Raw genomic sequence first — 23264 nt, 5'->3', positions numbered from 1 at the left:
CATTCTCACAAACTCACAATCGAAGGAGAAGAACCAAGCGCGCAGATTCCGAAGCTAACACGCTCCCCGAAAAAACGGAACTGAGGCTTTGGGCGCCATGCGTCCTATATATAACATCTGGACGCCAAGGCCGAAAAAGTTTCCTGAAGCAGCACAGCTGTGGTCATTACTGTCATAGATGTGGAATACGTCGGAGGACACAATCCCCTCAAATGTATGGTAGATTGGTCTATATTCTAATTGGATAGTGTGTGAAGGCCATGTGGCGGTTATTATTTGTATAAGTATACAAGAAGAGAAATCGAGGAGTGCGATCCTTTCTGACCTAGGGAAGAAGGTGGCACCATATTTTTAACTGTGAAAAAAGAAAACAGAAGTAGGGGCTCCGTATAATTAGAGAAATCAGATTCCTCTGCCCAATATATTTCGGGTGGAGGAATGAGATGACGTAGTGGTTGTTGTTTTAGTTTATTGTTTTGTTTGTTGTTTTAGTTTAATACATTTTTATTGTGTAGCAAGCAAAGGCCCAGGGAGGGCCTGCAGAAAAGGTAGTGTGGGAGCGAGGCGAGTGTGTGTGCGCGAGTAGCGAGTGTGGGCAGGGGGTGCTAGGGAACGGGAACGACAGACTGGTAGGACCTTTATAAACAAAGTATCTGCTATATGACCGAATATTTTGGGAATATATGGACTGTCGACATGGGGGTATAGTTACTCTGTTGGGAGTATATGTGTGGTGAATTGCCATTATATAAAGAGAAGATTGATAAATATCACAAGCAGTGGGTGGCAGAGGTGCAAGGGGGAATGTCCCACCGATGGCCAGAGCAGGGTACGAACAACGGAGGGATATTGGAAAACATTCACACATTTCTAGCTGCAAAATGCAGAGATAAAAAACTTAAAAGGAGGAAAAAGATTTTAGAGTGATGGAAAATGGTCGAGGACAGAGGACAACAATGAGTGTAAGTCCCAGTGTAACAGCAGCCCAGCCCGATTGTTTCTTCAGATGCAATTGCTTTAACTACAGTCACCCTCGCCCAAAGGGGGCGGGGGTTTATCAGCTCGCCACCCTCCCGGCTACAGGATAAACTAACCCAACATATGTGCCCTCGCCCACCACAGCACCGCCCCCATACCAAACAAACCCCATCATTGCAGTACCCTTAAGATGGGAAACCTTAGAAGGAAGATTGATGAGGGTCGTTTTCAGGTGGTCAACTTCTTCGGCCTTGTGACCTCTTAAATGAGTGGTCTGTGGTTGTTGCGTGTCTGCAAAAAATGTTTTCGGAGGAAACACTACCCCACCTCTGAGGATTAAGCACATATAATTGTTTTCACACATGAACTGCACCACACACGTTTAAGTTTGAATTTTATGGTTCACAAAAGATTTTTGTTTTGATCACCAATCTCCCGAAGGAGGGCCCTTGTTGATTACACGAGTTTCAGCTCCTCAAGAGCTTTTTTAAAATCAGGGCATATCTCATATTCACTTCATATATACAACATTCATATACACACATAGTGTAATGTGTAAAGACAGAAAGGAGGGGTTAAGGGTTGGGCATATGAGGGAGAAAAAAATATATAGAAAATATAAGAGAATGAATTGAAAAGCACATGTATGTCAAGATAAATATTCTCTTGCAAGTTCAACACAAATATTATTCCAACAGTGGCTCATTAATCATTGTCAATTTCTCACAATATACATGATTAAGATGAGTCTCAAAATAAGCATTTTATCCTCCGATATTATAGTGTGGTCCAAATATCAAGCAGTGACTCGACGAGGCACCTAGTATTTTTTTGAGTCTCATGAAGCCATTATTAACAGTATGATCTGTATTGTTCAAGAATGGGGTATAGACCCCCTACATTAATCTATTATAATTGCATTGTGCATGAGCTTTGTTTGTTAAACAAGCAAACCAATTTCTATTGTCCAAAGAACCAGAGGAGAGGATACAAGACACCATTTCCGCACTCCTAAACCAAAGGATTATTGTACCCTCCACCTCCTACCTGATAAAAAAGGCAAAAGGGGAAGTTGGAGAACGATCCAGGATCTCCGCCCCTGGAATGATATTGTACAAGCAGAATTTCCTGTAGTTCCTACCACCGCAACCATTTTGTGTAGCATCTCTAAACAAGCAACACATTTTACTGTGGTGAATTTGAAGAATGCCTTATTTTCCATACATTTGCATACAGACTAACAATACCTCACTGTGTTTACACATGGCGGAAGGTGGTTCGAACACACAAGATTGACACAAGAAAACTGAATCCCCTAGTATCTTAAATTGAATATTACATGCTGATTTGGGAAACATCCATGTGCCCAGTACTATCATCCAATATGTGTGGACGATCTGTTAGTGAGCAGTGACAACGAACAACAGTGCCGAAGGGACTGTCACTCTGCTGCAGCAGTTAGCATACAAAAGGGTACAAGGTAGACAAAGCAAAGTTAAAATATCGTCTCCAAGAAGTTCTCTACTTGGGACAATTGATATCTGTCCACGGGAAGAAACGAATACCAGAAGGCACTGCATCGTTGTGCAGTGCCCCCCCTTCCCCCAGCTGAAAACTGTCAAGGAAATGCAGAAGTTCCTAGGGTTGTGTAAATACTGCTGGCCGTGGATCATAGACTACGCAGCTTATACCAGTCCCCAGTTACTAGGTCTCAAGGAGGCGAAAAAGAATAACAAAATTGTCTGGACAGAGCACATGCTTACCAGCTTTGATGAGCTGAAATAGTTCATTGCTACCAGTTCTAGAAGCCCACGACTACACTCAAGAATTCTATTTGTTTTCCCATTTGAATGGTCAAATGATGACTGCAGTGTTCACGCAGAAAAGCACTATGGGCCACAAGCTATTGGCTTATTACAGTGGAATGCTAAATTGAGTAATTCAAGGCCAGTTCCCTGGCGAACAGGTCCTCGCGGCTTCTGCATTTGCAATAGAGAAAAGCTCCACAATTGTCATGGAGTGTTCCATAACACTGTACGTGGAGTATGCAGTATTTGCCATTCTTGAGTGATCTAAATCAACTCTGACCATGTAGCGGTCATGCGCATAGGTCATCTTCTCCAGCCCAAACACCCACAAAGTGCGATACCAGACAACAAACCCTGCTACGTTCTTCACAGAACTGTGTACCGAAGAATACTTTACAAAACATGGTGTGACTATTGAGGGAGAGGAATAAGATTATGCCCAAAGCAAAAGAGAGCCCACTTGAAGGAGGGGGTGGGGGTCTTTTCGTTGATGGGTCAGCAACTATTGGCCAGGTGACATGCCTAAGGAGTATGGGTGCAGCAGTTGTCCGCCTAGTGGATGGAGAGTATGAGGTGATGGTGCAAAAAAGACTGCCCCTACACTATTCAGCTCAAGCAACAGAACACATAAGGCTCATTGAAGCACTTCTAGCATTCCAGGGGTGCAGTGTAACTATTTACTCTGACTCAGCCTATGTTACCACAATGGTGCATTCAGGGCTTGCACAGTGGAAGAGGAAGGGGTTCATGAGGGCGGACGGGTCCCCAGTACAACATGCAGCATTATTAGACAAAGTTATCGAATCGCTTTCCCAGCCCTCTGTGGTGGCGGTGGTGAAATGCACCGCCCATACCAAAGACAGAGACGAGGTTCCACTAAGTTAAGCCACTGCAGATGCAGCGCCCAAACAAGCAGCATATTTCCCTGTGCCCAGTGTTTCTGAATATCCACTGATAGCACAGAGACAAGCACAATTGCCTGAATCCTAAAACTCATTACCAATTACAAAGATCATTGAATTACAGGGCTGTGCCCCACAGGAGGAGAAGGACCTGCGGCAGAGAAGGGGATGTAAACAGTCCCCTAGAGACTTATTATGGCGGCATGAAACAGGCAAAGCGGTTGTGCCAAATGAGGTTCTGCTTGTGTTGACCAGCTGCACCACCCATTTCACGTGTCAAAACCACATATTGCTGCAGATTTACAGGAGGACTGGCTTGTCCCCAATCTATAAAAGACACTGACTAAAATGGTGATTAATTGCGCTATATGTCAAACTTACAGTACTGGCCACACCCTAATAACTATCCAAGGTACCCTACCCCACCCGACTTGGTCTTTCTGCGAGTTACTTATCGACTACGCAGATATGGGGGAGAGGTGTAATGGGTGTCATTACATGATTGTCATTGTGTGTCCCTTCTCCCGATGGGTTGAGACAGGTCCTTGTGCACATCCAGATGCTAAATGTGCTGCCAACTTTTTGGTCAGAGAGGTTTTCCCTTGATGGGGAGTGGGCGATGTAGTAAGATTGGACAATGGCACCCACTTCTTCAGTGAGCTGTTTAAGGAAATAACAGTGTTACTGGGCATCAAGCATCGGATGTGTACAATTTACCGCCAACAGGTTTGTAGAATGGATCAATGGTCTAGTAAAGAGTAAACTTTCAAAGTTGTGCACCACGTTGAAGAACAACTGAGTGCACTGCTTGCCCTTATCATTGTGCAGCATGCGCACGCAGCCCTCTAAGCATCATCACATCGCCCCATGAGGAGGTAAAAGGGAAGCAAATGCACATGCCCCTATCTCCCGTCAGAAGAGCTTCAGAATCTCATATGCAGCCCTACAGATAAGGTGCGTATCGTGCCTTTTTACACATGTAATTCTAGCCCTTATGGAGCATTTCATTTCCTACTGCGTACTGTTTACGCTGTCTTTAATTTCATTAAAAAAAGCATACATTGCTCCACTAGATGGCAGTCGTGCAAGCAAGGGAGTAGTTTCTTACCTGTAACTCCATTTCTCCAGCATTGGTATCTTTCATGGATTCACATGCTTAGAATATTCCCCGTCGTCAGACTGGGAACCCTCGGTACACATATATAGTCGTTTCCTATAGGAAAAAACTTCCGACACTTGTGTGTCCTATCCACATCTACGTCCTCTCCGGGGCCGTCTACGCAAGCCCCGTTGGACGTAATGGTATAAAAGCCCCGCCCCCGCGGGTCCCGTCAGATTTCGGCCCCTCCAAAGTAGAAAGGGGGGAACTTGCTTATGCACATATCCTGCACATTGCATTTCGGGGAGGCTGGTGGGCGCATGTGAATCCATGAAAGATACCAATGCTGGAGAAATGGAGTTACAGGTAAGAAACTACTCACTTCTCCAGCATTGGATCTTTCATGGATTCGCATGCTTAGAATAGATTGTATAGCAGTATCCTAGAAGAAGGAGGTGAGAATGCAATGCAACATACATTACAAAACAAACCACTCCCATTCCAAATATATATATATATATATATATATATGCACGTAAGCAGTAACATATTTTCTGATATAAACATATTCATAATACATACATAAATATGTCTATATATATATATATATATATATATATATATATATATATATATATATATATATCTACATATATCCATATATATATATATAAAGGCGACACATCAAGGAGAAAACCAAACATCGGCAAGGTAAAAGACAACAGTCTCGCCATTTGGCTTACCTCATTGAAAAAGATGGCGCAGCACCGCCCTCCCCATCTGTACTTCATCCGCATGCTGCCTTTCCAGGCAGTAATGGCGTGTGAACGTGTGTGGGACTGACCACGCCGCCGCCTGGCAGATGTCTGTCAGAGGAATTCCTGCCCATAATGCCGCGGAGGAGGCTGTTGATCTCGTGGAATGGGCCCTAGGGTGCCCTTGTAGGGGTCTCCCGGCCTTGGAGTGACTAAAAGCAATTGCCGACGAGACCCATCGAGCCAGTCCTTGCTTGGAAATTGCCCTTCCTTTCGTCGACGGACCATATGCGATGAACAGCTGTCTGGTAGTTCTGAGTTCTCGTGTTCTTTGCAGATAAAACTTCAACGCTCTTTTCACATCGGGCGTATGAAGAGCCTTTTCTGCCGTCGACGACGGGGTCGCAAAGAAAGTAGGGAGAGCAATGGTCGAGTGCTTGTGATAGACCGTCGGTACTTTAGGGATGAAAGTAGGATTAGTTGATAGTATCACCTTATCTTTAAAGAATCTCATATATGGAGGGTCGATGACTAATGCCTGTAATTCCGACACCCTTCTAGCTGACGTAATGGCAATTAAGAAAGCCAGTTTCCACGACAGGAACTGCATGGATGAAGAGGACATTGGTTCGAAAGGAGGTTTCATTAAAGCCGCCAACACTACATTTAGATTCCACGATGGTGGGAACCGCTTCGTAGGCGGAAAAGTTCTAAAGAGACCCCTCATGAAATGTTTCACCAGTCTGTCGCTGAATAACGGTGCGGAATGTCTCCTTCTCGTGAACCTTGAGATGGCCGCCAGGTGCACCTTGATGGATGACGAGGATAGCCCACTCTCTGCCAGGTGAAGAAGATACAGTAAAATTTGTTCAGGAGTTACTTCCCAATGCCGTATTTCGTGCTGTGTTTGCCACCACATACAGAACCTTCGCCACTTGCATATGTATGACTTGTTAGTGGAAGGAGCCCTAGCCGCCTGTAGAATTTTTCGGCAATCCGACGAGACTCTTAAATTTCCAAATTCTGCAAAGTCAGGAGCCATGCCGTCAGGTTGAGGCTGTCCGGATTGTGATGCCACACCGTTCCTTTGTCCCTGGATAGGAGATTCGGAACTTTCTGGAAAGTTATCGGTTGTTCCAACGACAGGTGTAGTAGGTCGGAAAACCACGGTTGTCGCGGCCAATACTGTGCCACCAGAATGACCCGGCATTTGTATCTGCAAATCCACTGTATTGTCCTCCGTATAAGGGGAAACGGAGGGAAGGCGTACAGGAACTTGTCTGTCCACGGAAATGAGAACTCTTCCCCTAGGGATCCCTTCTGAGGCCATCTGCTCGCGAACTGCTCGCATTTCTTGTTTTCTTTCGTTGCGAAGAGATCGACTGAGGGGTGACCCCACCTTTTGAAGATTCTTTGCAGCTGAATGGTGTCCATCTCCCACTCGTGTATCTGAGCCATGCTCCTGCTCAGGGAATCCGCTTGTACGTTCTTCACTCCTGGAAGATGGTGAGCCACTATAGATATGTTGTGTTTCAAAGCCCAATGCCATACCTTTTGAGCCTCCACAGAAAGGGTCCTGGATCTCGTGCCGCCTTGTTTTATCAAGTAGAACATGGCTGTCGTGTTGTCTGTCAGCACTCTCACTCTCGACCCCTTGATATGCGGGAGGAATGATTTCAAGGCCCATCTCACTGCCCTCAGTTCCAGCACATTGATATGTAGGCGTGATTCGGTGGGAGACCATCTGCCCTGGGTTTGGTGGTTGTCCATGTGTGCTCCCCAGCCCGTCAGGGATGCGTCCGTGATGATGGTATTCTGAAAATCGGGTTCTTGTAGAGGCACCCCTCTGTCCAGGTTGTGAACGATTTTCCACCATTGGAGGGCTTGGATGATTTCGTCGTCGTCGACGGTTAGCCTGTCCGACCACCGACCCGTGGACTGCTTCCATCTGTCCGCTAGGAATTCTTGAAGTGGCCTCATGAACAATCGACAGTTGGCTACTAGATGGATGCAGGAAGCCATGGAACCCAGGATCGCCACATACTTTCTCACTGAGAGTGTGCCATGCAGACATAGCTGACTTGTCAGCCGATTGATCTTTGACATTCTGTCTATGGAAGGCTTCACTATTCCTGACTGGGTTTCGAATTGAGCTCCCAAGAACTTTAAGTTCCTTGATGGCCTTAGAGAGGACTTTTCGAAGTTCACTGCGAACCCCAGTCGTTGCAGAAGCTGTAAGGTAGCCTGTACGCTGTCGTTGGTCGAGGCAGAGGAGGATCCCCTCACAAGCCAGTCGTCGAGGTACGGGTATACATGATGCCCTTTCTTTCTCAGCCAGGCCGCCACGGGCGCCAAACATTTTGTGAACGTTCTTGGAGAGGATTTGAGACCAAACGGGAGCACTGCGAATTGGTAGTGTGCCTGACCTACCATGAACCTCAGAAACTTCCTGTGTTTTTGACACATAGGGATGTGGAAGTAAGCGTCCTGCAGATCTAGAGATGCCAAAAAATCTCCCACTTGAACAGATCTGATCACTTCTTGTAGCGTGAGCATTTTGAATTTCTGGCACTGTAAGGTCTCGTTGAGGTCGCGTAGGTCGAGAATGGGCCGCCATTTTCCGTTCGGCTTTTTTACCACAAAACACCGCGAGTATACCCCTTGGCCTTTCTGCGATGCAGGGACTAACTCTATGGCACCTTTCTGTAACATAAGGGCTACTTCCTGCAGCAGAATGTCCAGATGTTGTTGGGGTAGGGGTATAGGTGGACATTTTGGAGGTTTGCATTTGAATAGTAGAGAATGCCCGTACCTCACTGTGTCCAAAACCCACTGATCTGTTGTGATGTTTTCCCATTCTTTGACGCAGCTTGACACTCTTCCTCCCAGAACGGTGCGCTTGTCGTCATTGCTGGTCTTTCTGTTTGTTCGTCGACGACGAATAGGTCGGTCGTCTCTTGGATGACGGGAAGTTTCTGCGCCGGCTTGAGTTTTGAGAGGCGTGCCTATATCCTTGGGAAGGGTATGCCGATCTGCCAAAGGATCTATCCCTGGTTGCAGAAAATCTTGCGTTGCCAGATGCTCCTCTAAAGGGACGAAAGGACCGAAAGTGTTTACCACTCTGAAGGGAACCCAACGAACGTGCCATATCCGAGTCCTCCTTCATCCCCTTCAGGGCCTCGTCCACCTTTTCTCCGAAAAGAAGGTCACCTTCGAAGGGCATGTCCAATACTTTATACTGCACCTCGGGCCTGAAATTGGTGCACTTAAGCCAAGCCTGGCGTCTTAGAACAACTCCGTTGTTTATCTGCTTAAAGCCCGAATCTGCCAGGTCCACCGCTATGTTAATAGCATGGTTCGACGCCTCTTCGTCTTCCCGTAGCAGAGACATCGCCGTTCTTCTATGTTCCTCCGGGAGGTGGTCCAGAATAGGGGCTAGCCTGTGCCACATCTCTCTGTCGTACCTGGCCACAATAGCCAGAGAGTTGGCTGCTTTCACAGTTGAGGCACCCACGGAAAGAACCTTCTTACCAAACACGTCCTGGCGTCTTGCCTCATTATCCGGAGGGGTAGAACATTTATGTTGAGCCTTCGCTTTCCTCGACGCCGCTGCCGACACCACTGAATCAGGTGTAGGTTGGGCCGAGAGACACTTCGGGGTAGAGTCTGGCACTTTAAATTTCTTTTCAATGCGGCCTTTGACGGCCGGTTCAGAAAACGGGTGACGCATGGTCTGCACACCTTCTTTCCAGACATGATCTAAAATGGGTATCGAAAATATTGAACGTCTATTCTTACCCATATGGTCGAAAAGAAAGCAGTCTTTTTTCTCCTCCTGCTGGACCAGGCCAAACTCCTTGCACGCCTTTTCCATCATTGAATGAAAAGCGCCAATATCGTCCGGTGGTGACGGGTGAGTGGGGCTCTTTGGTGTTTCCAGTTCCACATCTGAAACCCAGGATGGATCCCTAGATGGAGACAGGGAGATATCCGATGCTGACCCACAGTCAGATAAAGAATCTGAAAGCTCACCCTCCTCCTGGACTACTGGAGTCACCGGAGCTCCTATCGTTCTGGTTGAACGGTGTGACGGGCCGGGCTCGTCGACGGGGGGTGTCGACGGTACAGGTGGAAGCCTTTCATCCAGCGATTTCAGCAGCAAGTGTAAGGAGGACAGGACCTCCATGGACAGGGCCGCTTGAGAGCTTGGAGGTTGGGTAAAGACCTGAGAGCAGGTTGCTCCTGATGGCAACTTGGCTCGTAAGCCAAGGTCCTCCGGGCCCGCAATCCTGAAGCCGTCGTCTTCTTTCGAGGAAATCGACACTGCCTGTTCTTGCAGTAATGTGTCCGGCAACCCCAGATCAAAAACTTCTGGTCTCCAGGCCAGAACTTCGGTCGACGAGGACATTGTCGCCGTCGTTGTCATTGGGTTGACGACGGGGGAAACCAACTGCGTCAGCGGCAGTGAGGACATTGACTGGTTCGTCGTCGTCGACGGTGGGCCTGCAGGTGGCTTAGGCGGTCCCGCCTTAACGGTGCACTCCCTGCGTTTGTCCGATTCTCTACTCGTGGCAGATCTATGAGGATCGCCCGAGGAGGATTTTGGCCTTTCCTTTTGCTTTTTCGACGATGATGATGATGATGGTATCTTTTTTGAAGATTCTTTTGAAGAGTCCTTGGAAGAATGGCTTCGTGGAACATCCTTTTCCGCCGGTCGAGTCTTCTTCGCCGGGGGTTACGACGAGGTTGAACGGCGCGGGGCTCCCAAAGTTTTCGTCGAGGCCACGCTGCGCACGGAGCCCACCTCCGACTGAGGATATGCTCCTGCCCCGTCATTTAACCAAGACACCAGTCGCCAATTCCGATCCTTCAGGGTTTTCTGAGAAAAACCCTTACATATTTCACACTGGTCTGCGGAATGGTGAGGGTGGAGGCAATAGATACAATCAAGATGGCCTTCCCCCTCGTAAACCTTCTTCAATCCGCATGTGGCGCACGGGCGAAACAGGGGTTTGCCCGACATTCTGGTAAAACCAAAAAAACCTCAGAGGTCCGTTCGGTCAACTCAGCGAGTAATTTCAACAATAGCCTAGAAAGTAGAGACTACGCGAGGAGATCCCACTATCTTTGGAGACGGTTGAAATCTGACGGGACCCGCGGGGCGGGGCTTTTATACCATTACGTCCAACGGGGCTTGCGTAGACGGCCCCGGAGAGGACGTAGATGTGGATAGGACACACAAGTGTCGGAAGTTTTTTCCTATAGGAAACGACTATATATGTGTACCGAGGGTTCCCAGTCTGACGACGGGGAATATTCTAAGCATGTGAATCCATGAAAGATCCAATGCTGGAGAAGCATATTAATCTGTTTACCCTCAACACTTAAAAGACTTCCCAAACTCAAGTAAACTGAGAATCTGTTAGCCATTTTTTGGAGGAGTGTTCTTTGTTTCTCCAGAATGACTGCTAGAAGAAGCTGCATGTTTGTGTTATGAATGCTGATGAGGAGTATTGATTTCGGGAGTTATTTTCACTTTTTTACAGACTTGCAATGATACCTCGAAGAGCTGAGGAACGTGCAACCCCTGGATGTTCTCATAAACCATCCCAGCACTGTGTATCCTAGTTGGGATGATGAATGGCCAACATCGTGGGGATCCTGAGAGCAAAGATGTGTCGGGTGGCCTTGACCATTTTCCCTCTTTTGCTTACCCTTGTACAGTGGAGGAGTTTCCAGTCTGCAGACTCGTCCTTGGGGGTTTTTGCCCGGGCTCCTCTTTGTGGTCTCCGAGGTGTCACCGGCGTAGGTATGGTCCTGGCTTGAAGTGAAATTACAGGCTGTGCGCCACTGTGCCTGTGTGGAGACCGTTGACCTGAAAGTGTGTGCTACACCTACCCTTTAACCTAGCATCATTGTTTATCCTTGGTAGAGGCAGCGCGCACAGCACTGCATCAGCCTCATTACATGATAATTTCTCGGGAAATCGACATTTGTAGATTGGGGAATGCTTGCTTTGTTGCTATGCTGCCTGTTACATTTGCGTAATTGATAACGCCAGTCAGAGCTGTTAATCATTACTTTATAGCTATGCTGTTTTATTTATATTGTGCATTGCTATTGCATAATCTCTGGGAGCTAGAGGATTCCTAAGAAATTAGTTTGGTTTGGTGAGTAGGGACAGGGAAAATGCAACCGAGTATGCCGCTATGCCATGTGTGGAAAGTACCCAGGCTCTCTGAAGGTGATTTGGAAATGGTACTTCAGCTATTTGTATTCAGATGCTGCTGTGCTGGGTGCCCGTGTACCGTAGTGTTAGGGTGCGTGGGCTGACCAGTTTATAAAAGTTGATGAGTTGTGTGTAGAGTACTGATTCTTATATTGGGAGTGGGTGTTCAGTGGTTTAGAGAGGCCTAGTCAATGTGCTGGTATATGTTGGAACTTAGAAGGGATTAGTAAGAGATACAGCGTCAAGATCCCAGGGCACTGAAGTACCATATCTAATATAACAGTCCACCCCTCCCCTGGTAAACCTCGATGCTGGGATTGTAATGTAAATAATTGGTACACCGGCCCTACCACTAGTTCATTTGCTTTCTACAGGGCTCAAGAAATGCGTTTGGGTGCTTTTTCTTTCCCCTAAGCCAGTTAAAGAATCAGCCCAGGCCGACATCAGCACTGCCAGTTTCCCAGGTCTCAGTTAGGCAGACATACATCCCAGACCTCAAAAAAGGAACAGCAGCAGTGATGGACAATTATTGGGTTTTGGCAAGCAGGCGTTTCTGCACCTCATGTAACAATGAAGGGGCACCTGTTCGCTGGCCACATTGTATTCCGCTCTCCTGGTGGTCATTAAAGAGCATTTAATAGTGGGACCAGGCGGGTTGTCCGCCCCAACACCGACACGAGTGTCAGTTGGCCAGACCACAGTTCCGCCGCAACATCCCATATTCTGTATCCTGCCAGAGAAGGGAAGGGAAAGGAAAGAAAAATTGTGGAGAAGAGGAGATCCAACTATTTGTCCCAAGACTCATCATGGTTGCTCAAAGAAATACCAGATCAATATAGACTGTACAGCAAAGAAGATGCTTTCTTCCCATCATTGTTACTGCCAGGAGTACAAGCAGCTGCAAATGCCAAGTGACTTCAAATTATATGCTGGGAGGTAATACACCTGGCAAATGACACTGAGCAAGTCCTCAATGCGATAAAGACAGAGATGCGAGTGATCAGGTTGATGACGTTGCAGAATTGCTATGTGCTGGACTTGCACACAGCGTTGGAAGGCGGGGTCTGCAAAAAGATTGCGGAGTCATGTTGCAAATACATACCCCAAAACACCGATGCCAACGGGTCTCTCACACACATAATAGAGGCCCTGCACAACTTTGGCACCCATATGCAAACAGAGGCTAGCATTTAGACAAGCAACTAGTTCGATTACCTTTTATCCTGGGCGATCTTGAAACTACTGGTACCAGTGATTGTGTTTGTGTTGGTGATATTCTGCACCTGCCAGATGGGAGTTTGATGCTGTGCCAAAGCAATGCCTAGCACTGCAATGATGGTGGTTTCAATTGGGCTAGAGGGCGCACCTTGCGGTACAAAAGACAGCCAGGTACAAACAGATGACCCTAACATACCCTGCATGGTTAGATTAGAGCAACGCCTTCTCCCCCCCAGGTACGATCATCACTTCCCCCACCAGACCCTGAGAACTATGATGACACTGGGTTGACCTAGCAGGAGACGGGGATGCATATACCTCAAGTGTACCCCCAGAACAGTACGCACAAGCAGGGGGAAGTTTGAGGTCTGTGTGCAAAGCATGGGTGCCCAAGAAAGGAACATGGCCGTATCTAGAGAGATTGCAAAGGGAGAAAATAGAGGAGGCCAGAGAAAGGTGCACACAGCAGTTCATTAATGTGGGATTAACAAAAGGGGGGAATGTTGGGAAGCAGGGGCGATCCTCCCCATCCCCAAAGGGGCAGAGACCTTTGAGTGTTCTGTGGAAAGGTTATGGGGAGAGGCGAGGGGGATGTTGATAGACGCTGCCTTATGGGTACATATTATCTGTTTATTGACTGCGCTGGGAGTGAAACGCCATCTTATAGAATAGCTGCCCTTTTGAAATCCAGGCCTAGTGCTGCGTTGCAGCCAGGGCAGTAGGCCCAGGCTCAGAACATCGAGATAGGTGAGTGCATGCATGGTCGGATTGCAGCATAAGCAGTAGTGAAAAAGACCAACTTGTGGACAGTCATAAACCTTTCATTGTTTTATACTATTAGCATTCCCAGAAGGAATCCGCCCGGCAAGAAGTTATCCCACGAGGAGGGCATAGGCCTCTGACCTTCACCAGTCCAAATCCTAGGTTATAGTGCCCAGATGGCCCCATCCAAATACCCAAGAATTCCAGGGTACCACCCAGCCCCAGACCAACCGACCACAAAACTGTTAGATCACCAATTTATCAGTAAGATCACAGCAGAATATACTGGACCCCAGTGATTTAAGCTGCGAGGTGCCTGCGAGGGAAATAAAACAAATTTAAGGCCGGGTTGGGAAGAATTGGAATGGCGCAGATGCGTCTGGGATCGAGTTGGAGTTTTAGAGTTATGACCTTGAAAGTAGCCACTGTGCCCAGGTCTGCAGTACCAGGTTCACATTAGGCCACAGATAGGAGATGTACTGAATTGTGTTAGTAATTGGCAATTCAGAGCTTTTCGATGGATGATGTACAACGAAGAACCACACGTAGAAGATGGATAGAAGAGGCTGGGACCAATGACCTGGCATCCCTTATGAAACAGACCGCCTATGCATAGGGTCATACCAACCAGCTACTTAGATTTGTAACCCATGTGATGTACATCAGTTGTGCTGCTTTTTACCTTTAAATACTACTGCTCGTGCTGATTTCGTCAGAGGGCAGCAGAGTTCATTGCTGGCACGTATTTGACTTTTTTATGAGAATAAACCTTGTTCTCCTTGCAAGAGGTGTGCAGTGCCTTTTTCCCCTAGTGGGTTGAATTATTTCTGGTGTGAGCATTCAGGGGCTTCTCTACAGCTTCAGTAAAATTACCTTTTTTTCTACGTTTTCACGCAATATCTCCACAAAGTTGAAAAACGCTCAAAGGGAAGTTCAGTCAAGGAGCTTTTGTGAAAGAGCCTTGTTTAATCAATCCGAAATGAAGGTGGAGATTGACAGGATAGAAATGTGTGGGCAAGCATATGTCTCAGGAGAATAACAGTGCAAGAGCCAAACAGAACAGCATCACATTATAGCCTGCCAGTGCATGTGGGCCCAGCCTGTCACACACTGCGGACCATAGAGAAGTGCCACCAGTCAGATTTACTTCCCATATAAGATACATGCAGAATGGGGTAGCGAGGAGTAACACAACTAAGTCTTTCAGTCTCTAGGAACTACCAATGATGTACAACACAGAGTAATCTAGCAAGGCAGCATGCCATAATCTACCCTAAATCCCACATCATACCCGCACACCACACGTGTTCACTCCGCATCATAAGGTCACACCTCCAGCCTCTAGCGCAGCGTCTCACTTTTGCTTGGTCTCTGTATTGAGAAGGAAGGAGAAAAGGTGTACACATTAGTAATGAAAACATCTAGTTTTATAAGAAGTTTAAAGTATTTTTAGTGCACTCCTAGATACATCACACAAGTCCTGGGCCCCAGTGTCCAAGATCAGAAACTATTTGCTGTATATGAGTTTGCAATAAAAGTTATATAAAAACGGGCAGGTAAGGATCCAGAGTGAGTAGAACCTGGGCCTTGTGACCAAAGTCCCTAATACCTAATACATGTATCATCTTGCCATAGCATTGAGTCTCATTCTTAGTTTGCCTAATATATTGTGGACATTTTGAAGGGATTGTGAACACTAAAAATAAGGTATACTCTTAGGGCACTGTTAAGTGCAGCAAAATGGATTGGGGGAACATCAACTCCAAGAGCGTGACTGTGTTCCAATACCATTCCTCATCCAACATTGACACCTTGCTTTTTTTACCATACCTACTCATAAAATACAGAAAAGGACAGCACCAATGACACAGAAAATAATGCAAAGTGTTAAGGAACGATCCCAAACATCATGTGTAAGCCCAACAACCAATCTCTTTAGGAAGCTTTATCCTTAGTGCTGAGAATGGGCCTTGTCACAAGTATCTTACATTAAGCTCCCCCTCTGCTCTTCACTAGTTAATGCACTGTCTTTAACCCCCGCCCAATACCCTTCACTGTTCAGAAAAGCTCAACGGACCTCGAAAAAATTGCTGCTTACTGATCTGTGCTCTGTCAGCCTGTCACCCCTCCCCCACATCCAGCAATGATGTTCTCCTGTGGTGCTTCTCGTCTCAACTGGACAGGGTACTCACTCCATCCCCTGCAGTCTGCCAACATTTGCTAATGGTGATCTCTCCAACCCACCTACTGCCATTCACACACACTGCTCTTCCTTCATCTTCCACCGATGCTTTTGCCTGTCTATCCAGGTCTGGCATCACTGACATGGTGTGCGAGTCCCTCTGGGCTCACCTCTGACCAGGCCTGTACTACCCTCTAACCGATAATGTTCTCACCTTTGGCCCACCTGCGATTGCACCTGAACAGGTTACATGTTCGCATCGGACTAGCGCTAAGATCAACTCTCTGCCAGTCGCTTACTAGGCCTGATCTTAACACAAATCAAGTATGAACAGCTTCCTAGCAAGCTTGCTGCTCACCTCTGGTTCGCGGCATCATCTCAGTTCACATTTTCATCAATTGCCAGGCAGACTTGACTCTAAATCAGAAAAAGGCAGAATAAGCTTTGGGAGATTTGAGCCCTGAAGCACCTTCTCCTGAAAAATAAAAGTAAATTTCAGTTCATGGCTGTCAAAGTAATAAGGCATTAAGACACTGAATTTTAAATTTTTATTTGGTTTAATTGAACTGCCTGGTTTATATTATTTCTACATACTGCACTCTTAAACTACTCTTACCAGAGGAACCAGTGTCATTGGGTGAAACTTATGACCCAGTCCTGGGCTTTCATTTCTGCACCAATTGCATTCCGGAAGCTGTAGTCTTGGGTCACTTCAATAGAATGACATTGACTTAAGTAAAACTAAAGTAAAAGCAAATCCCTGAACTGGAATAGGTTGTCCCACAGTGAAATGCAGTTATATGGTAACAAGAAAAGGCAGGCATGCCATATCAATTTATGGATTTTTCTACCCTGGCGTTAGTCAGGCGATCATCTCCAATTGAAGAGAAACCTCAAACCCATGAGGAAGGCCATGATTTAACCATTAGTGACCAGGTTGAGACCACGGTTATAACTGCAGTTGTCAATCATTAAAACATGATAACCTGGTTCTTTTCTTGGATACGTTTAATATATTGGGGGGTTATCGCAAGTTGGGTGGAGTAGCAAATACGGCATTTACCGCTCCACCCAATCTTGAGTTGAGCAGAAAGTGGGAGTTTTACCTCTGGTATTTTGGTGCAGATAAAAATCGCCCCTTTCTGCCCGTTGTCAGCACTATTAGCGCGGCGCAATTAAAAGTGCCAAGAAACCCCCATTGGGTCCAAAGGACCAAATAGGGATTTACTTCCTCTCCACAACTCAGTCGGTGCAATTTGCACCGGACCGAGTTGCGGTAATGCTAATAGCTTTGGGCGCTATCCTGGCTCAAGTACCACCGGGATACCGCCCAACTTGTGATAGAGCCCATTGTCCCATAATGCTAAAGGTCTGCCTTAGAAAGGATGTGAGGTAAAAATACCCACATAACTCAGCCTCTGAAAACATCATTAGAAAACAGGTCATAGCTCACTCTACCGGGTGATTTAAATTGCATATGTATTCAAAAGGGTATCCCCACATCTGACCACTGGCGACTGCAAAATGGGGGTAGGATGAGGAAGGGAGGGTAATAAGGAAGGTGTGGCATTAACGTCGCTATGAGGGGAGGGGGACTGGCTGGCCATCAATAAAAAATAAAAAAAATAAAAAAGTGGTAAAATGTGGTGAGATATCCCAGACAATCAGATGGCAGTAATTTTTCAGATTTACACTAAGAACAAAATCACGTTTAAGAGTAAATTGTGTACCTTCTGGTGCTTTTGTTTCAGGTAAGACATTGATTTGTTTGTACATGATCTTACCTTTCTGGTGTGACCTTGTCTAAACAAAAAAATACATTTTGTTTAAAACAAAATAGGGACATTAAGTATTGTAATAGTCATTTATATAGTGCCTGTTCCCATTTGTATGGCTTCAAATTGCTTTGTGGCAGGAACGCCCTCGGGGACTTAAGTCCAGGTATTGGAAGGTTTCTCGGAGGACGCGTAAGATGTGTGTGTGCATTTGGCCAAGATTAGGATGTATGAGGGCTGGCTAGGCTACAGTAAACAACCCAAGAGGTCAGGCATGTGGAAGGGTGCTGAGGGAGGTTACGAAAGAGAACTAGTGCAGGAGACTCGATATGTCCCCAACTAGACCAACGTTTGTCATAGGCTGTTACTGTATTCTAATGGCAGAGGTGCTGAGACAAGTCGGGTGTTTCAGTGCAAAGTGGTTATGTAACAAGCTAGACCGTATTTGTCGTAGTCGTAGCAGCATTCTAAAATGCATAGATGGACAGCCGTGCCTGCGGCTTATGTCCACCGAAGTAGTGCGTTTATGCATACCTTAAGCTCAGATGGAATTCATCTTTGATCTCACTGTGTCATACGATCGTCGCGCCGCTAGGTGCATGCATTGGGACAAATGAATCAGTTATTGCTGCTAAACCTCAATGCACCACAGTGTATAAAAGCATACACAGATTGAACATCGGAGTCATTCTACATTTACTTCACATTCTTAGTAGCCGATTGCAGGATGATTTTTGAACACTTCAAGGAGAATAGATTTATCCCCTGGCCCTGTAACGTAACATTGTGGCTGCCATCTTAGAATGGGAAATGGACTGCGCTGCTTATCCCTTTTACAGCCATCTAGTAACGAGAGATGCTTGAACTGAAAGCAGTGCCCTCATTGGTATTACCAGAAAGTGCAGGTTCAGTCTACTCCATGGGAAGATCGCAGAAGAGATCTAGCTTCAATTGCCACACTCAAAACACTGTTCCATTCCACAACACTTCACATGTTGCTATTGGTAAGGCCGATGTGGATATGATTTTTGCCTGCATGTATCCAATTTTCTCTGGTGTTGGGAACTTCTGTAGAATAGATGAGAGGAGGAATGGCCAGGGAAGGCCACGACAAAGAATATAGGCACCCAAGGTTCACAATATTCCTAGCCAACTTGGGGTACAAAAAGCCTCCAACTTGTTTTGTTAGCCTTTTGGATGTTGGGATTAAGGACTAGGAAAGCGGCCAACAACCGCCTTGTTCCCAGAACCCAGAAAACAACCCTATTCAGCTGTTATCTGTAACCCACCTGATTGACCCGGGAAAGTAGAGCTCTTTGCTGACAAAGAAGGGGAGGCAGAGTAGTTGGGAAGGAGGGTAAGAGTTTTTGCTACTATCTAGTTCTATCTTATATATAGTTGTCCATCCTCACAACACTGATCAGAGCTACAAGAGGAATCTGTGTTTTTATCACTTTGCTATGCAACTGGGGGGCATAAAGAAACAACATTGTCAGCATCGTTTATTGGCTGGCAACAATTCTTTACTCCTCTTGAGAAAAGGAGAAGTTTAGAATACTTTGGTTAAGCCTTTTTTACACTCCTTGAAGACCAGAAGAAGACAAAATAACCCCAAACCATGTGCTAGAAAGTAAAACACATCCATACATGTTTATGCCACTTATAGCTTTGAAGCCATCACCGACCTTTATATCCAGCACCATCTCCCCAAGAGAGTTCTGCCTCCCTCCCCTCCCTGTGTCCAGACATGAACCAGGATGTGCCACCATGCCTTCCATTTTGACCTGAGGCTTGCAAAAATGAGTAGTCAAGCCGGTTCCAGCTCATTGTTAAATTAACTTAACTACTACATTTTCTTTAGTCAATTACACCCAAATTTGGCGGCGTTGTATTATTTACACTTCCCAAAAAAAGGAATACCAAATATTTCCAAATCACGGAACAGGATGATTTCCTCGCTCACACCAGAAGCAATGAATCTCAATGTTCGATAAAGAGTTTAAAGATATTTGATTTCTATAGAGCTGGAACAGAGCCCATAGGCATAGAAGCACTGAGACAAAAGACAGACGCACAGGAAACGGGAAGAATAGAAATACAGCAGGGCCGGTACTTAAGGAGGAACAGGGATCAGTTATACAAAAATGATGGTTTTCAGCCTGTGTTTAAAGGTTGTTAGAGAGGGGTAAGATCTTAGGGCAGGAGGCAGAGCATTTCATAAGCACAGGGCTGCCATGGAAAAACGTCCACTCGACACAATTTGGCCTTTAGAAATTGCAGGAGGCAGGAGTTATTTGACCTTAATGTACACCTAATAGGGAGCCAGGATAGCTTGTTGTAAAGATAAACTGGGCTATTCCCATAATGGCATTCATGGGTAATACGAAGGGCCCGAAACGTAATAAGTCTTCCGATAGGCAGTCAATGTAAGGATCTGCTAGCTTCTGATACATGATCAGATTTTCGGAGCCCCACTACCAACCGCACAGCGTTATTTTGCACCACTTGCAGTCAGTTTATTTCTCCACACCCAACTATATATTATAGTTTTGTTAAACATACTTGCTCTTTTTTTTGTTCCTCCAACTGATGGAAAGAAATTCAAAGTTAGTTTCATAGCAGTGATCTCTGGTTCATATTAATAACCCTGCATCTGCATTAACAAAACTTGGGCTTTGAGGAAAAGTATGATGTGCAGCACTACAATGGACTGTTGCTTTGCAGCATCTCGCTTAGATGTTCTTAGTGCTGCGACGTGACAGACAGTGGATGGATTATTGTTATAACGTGCTCAACAGGACTTCATATTAATAATATATTTGCGATCTGAATGAGATATGGTCCCAATTGATGTGGAGGCAGGGTTCAGACCTGTTTATTGGATGCAGACCTGGGGTTCCCCAAAGCTCCCTAAATACAGTGAAGCCCTGAACCATGTAATGACATTAGACGGTGGCCATTGCATCCCCTGGCTGACTCATGTTAAACAGTGTTTGATTGCTTTGGGCCCTGTCAGTCTATCTTTGGGCCCTGATTACCTGGTACATAAAGGAGGCTATGATTACAAGAGCTATCTTGACATTTTATCCCCCCCCATATGCGCGTGCACTATTCATAGTGTTCCGTCTAGGTAGTTTGAAAGTCTAGAAATGTACACAGAATTGGGCTGGTATGCTCGGCAGCAAATGTCCTATGTGTGAGGCTGAGCTCACAATGCACTTTATGTTCCTGTTTGATGGTCAGACACTTGAGGATTATGTATCTCAAGGAATTGTGCACATTGTAGGGGATACCCACACTGAATAAGACCATGGCCTTCTGTAAGTCAGCGCATAATTGGAATGCTGTTTATTGAATCTTAAAATACATGCCTCAGGCCTGGCTAAGGAGGCTCCATCTGACCAAACCTTAAGTAGCTACTTGCTTATGTGGGCAATTTCTATTGTTGCTTGAGGAAATTACCATTTTATTTCGCAATACATTGCAGGGAATTCGCACAATGGACGATTGTGAACGCCTATCTGTAATTTGGGTTGTTTTTATCTGTTGTAATGTATATTCATTAAGCATCACCAGAAGGTATCCTTGGGCATACATTGTGTATTTTAATTTTAAGACATGACCATTTTACCTCGTGCTGGAATTTTACAATGAGATTGATGTATCGTATTTTGTGTATATTATATGCTGGCTAAAGACTCAAAAAATCGAATAAGGGTTTTACAACAACATTAATAATATACACAGCAATGCACAGGGATACATTGGAAATGGATCTGACAGCAAACCTACGTCGGAGCTCTGGCCTTCCTGGGGCGCCTCCACCAGCCTCTGCTCCACTTGTGATGATGACTTCACGTCTTTGGTCTGGACACCCACTGAGTTGCCATGTCCATCCATTATTGTGGACAGTAGGGTTTGAAGTTATATGCTTCTCCAATAGAGGGACTCCCCTATCATTTTCATCTTTTAAAGAAGTAGCAGCATCAGCCCTGGTTTGATTGTCAAGGTTTGCCTTTGTGCTAGCATCAACTTTGTGCACCACTATCTCAGCTGCGTCCTCCCTGGCTGCTGTGGTCCATCATCACAAGACTCTTTGTTCTTTTCCTCACAAGACTCATCATCCTTGCTTTGCCCACATCTCATTTGGATGTGCTTCACCCTCCCTTTGCTCTGGCGAGTTATCTGCAGATGAAGGCTCATTCATGTGGCCGATCACCATTAGTCTGTTCGTGTTCCTTCAGTGAGATGACTGCACCAGTTACATTTTTAGATTCCTGGTTTTGGACCTTCGATGTCATCATTTGACGGTCCATACCTCCTGATTCTGACACTTTCTGCCGTTTTTTGCAGTCTCTTATTGTCCTGTTCTGTGGCTGGCACATTTGTGTCATCCACCAATTGTCGCAAATCATTCTAGTTCATCGTTTCCTTGCTGTCAAGCATAGGCCCATCACCACTAGACATGTTATTCTCACATAGCAACAATTGTGTGTAAGCAGTCGGCTGAAATTCCCCAGCAACTTCCATAGCTTCATCCTTGTTGGCGGTCGGGTAACCCCCGCAGCTATCTTGCTTCGGCACTTGCACCACATTTTGATGTTGCTCTCGAGATGGCTTTTCATGTTGCAAATGCTGCACCTCAGCCCTTCCTGTGGTATCACATCAAATCCGGAATCTTCTAGGGTTGCACTACACCCATAGTTTCGCAATTAGGTTCTAACTCAACCTCCTTGCTAATGGTTGCCTCCAAGGGCCTCTTCAATTCCACACTCGCCGCCTTCTCTTGTGCTTGTTGATCGGGCATGTGAACCCTAGTAAAGCATAAAAAGAGCAATAAGTTATGCCAAATCTATACAGATTATACATAAACATTCAAAGTAATCCAAACATCACATCTAGAATGTTACACCACTCTTTCTGTATGCAATGCTAGAAGATACATGCAACTTGAAATTCACATTCATATCCTTTGAATGTTTCCTCATTGCATCACAGTGCATCTTTATTTAATGGTGATTCAAACATATGGCCAGGTGCTGTACCACAGGGAGGTACTAGTATAAAAGCAGTGAAACATATTGAGAACACTGTGCATAAAGTTGTGCTATGCTCCTTGGTTAGGTCTGTGGGGGCAAAGGGAAAATGGATATAGAATTTCTGCTTTGTTGATGTTTGAATAGCGTGGTGGGTCAGGTGGGTGAAGAACGAGGGAAAATTCATGATCACGTTGATGTTTGCAGTTCAAAATGCCCAGATAATATATGCAGGTCTTTTTCCAAGTGGTCCGTGTCGAGGGCACAAGGCATTTGTGTCCAAAGGAGAGTCTCGTTTGCCCATGGAGCTATGGTGCATTGGCCAATTGTATGTAAGCTGGTGGGACACTACTGTTAGAAAACTAGGTAATGCATCGGTTAAAAAACAGAAATAGCTGAATATATTATATGTGCAATGGGGGTGATAAGGGCATCACAGGCGAAGGTGGTGTTGTGCGGTATTGGTGGCACCTCCCAGTGAGATCAGATGGATGTAAAGGCATGTTTGAAACCACAGACA

General features: G+C 45.7%; 1 long non-coding RNA gene across 1 annotated transcript in view; it reads right to left on the bottom strand.

The window, feature by feature from the left end:
* Nucleotides 1-21911, bottom strand: part of LOC138520117 (uncharacterized) — a 29028-nt gene extending 7117 nt beyond the window's left edge. The window contains exons 1-3 of the long non-coding RNA XR_011282798.1: nucleotides 21501-21911; nucleotides 16292-16350; nucleotides 15043-15122 (exon numbers count right to left, since the gene is read on the bottom strand). This is a non-coding gene — a long non-coding RNA (uncharacterized lncRNA). The remainder of the gene's footprint in view (nucleotides 1-15042; nucleotides 15123-16291; nucleotides 16351-21500) is intronic.
* Between the last annotated feature and the right edge of the window lie 1353 nt (nucleotides 21912-23264).

This window comes from Ambystoma mexicanum, chromosome 13 (assembly GCF_040938575.1).
Source record: "Ambystoma mexicanum isolate Mex_15411 chromosome 13, UKY_AmexF1_1, whole genome shotgun sequence".
NCBI lineage: Eukaryota > Metazoa > Chordata > Amphibia > Caudata > Ambystomatidae > Ambystoma > Ambystoma mexicanum.
Note: the sequence above shows the minus strand (reverse complement) of the source record. Positions and strands in the feature narration are given on the sequence as shown.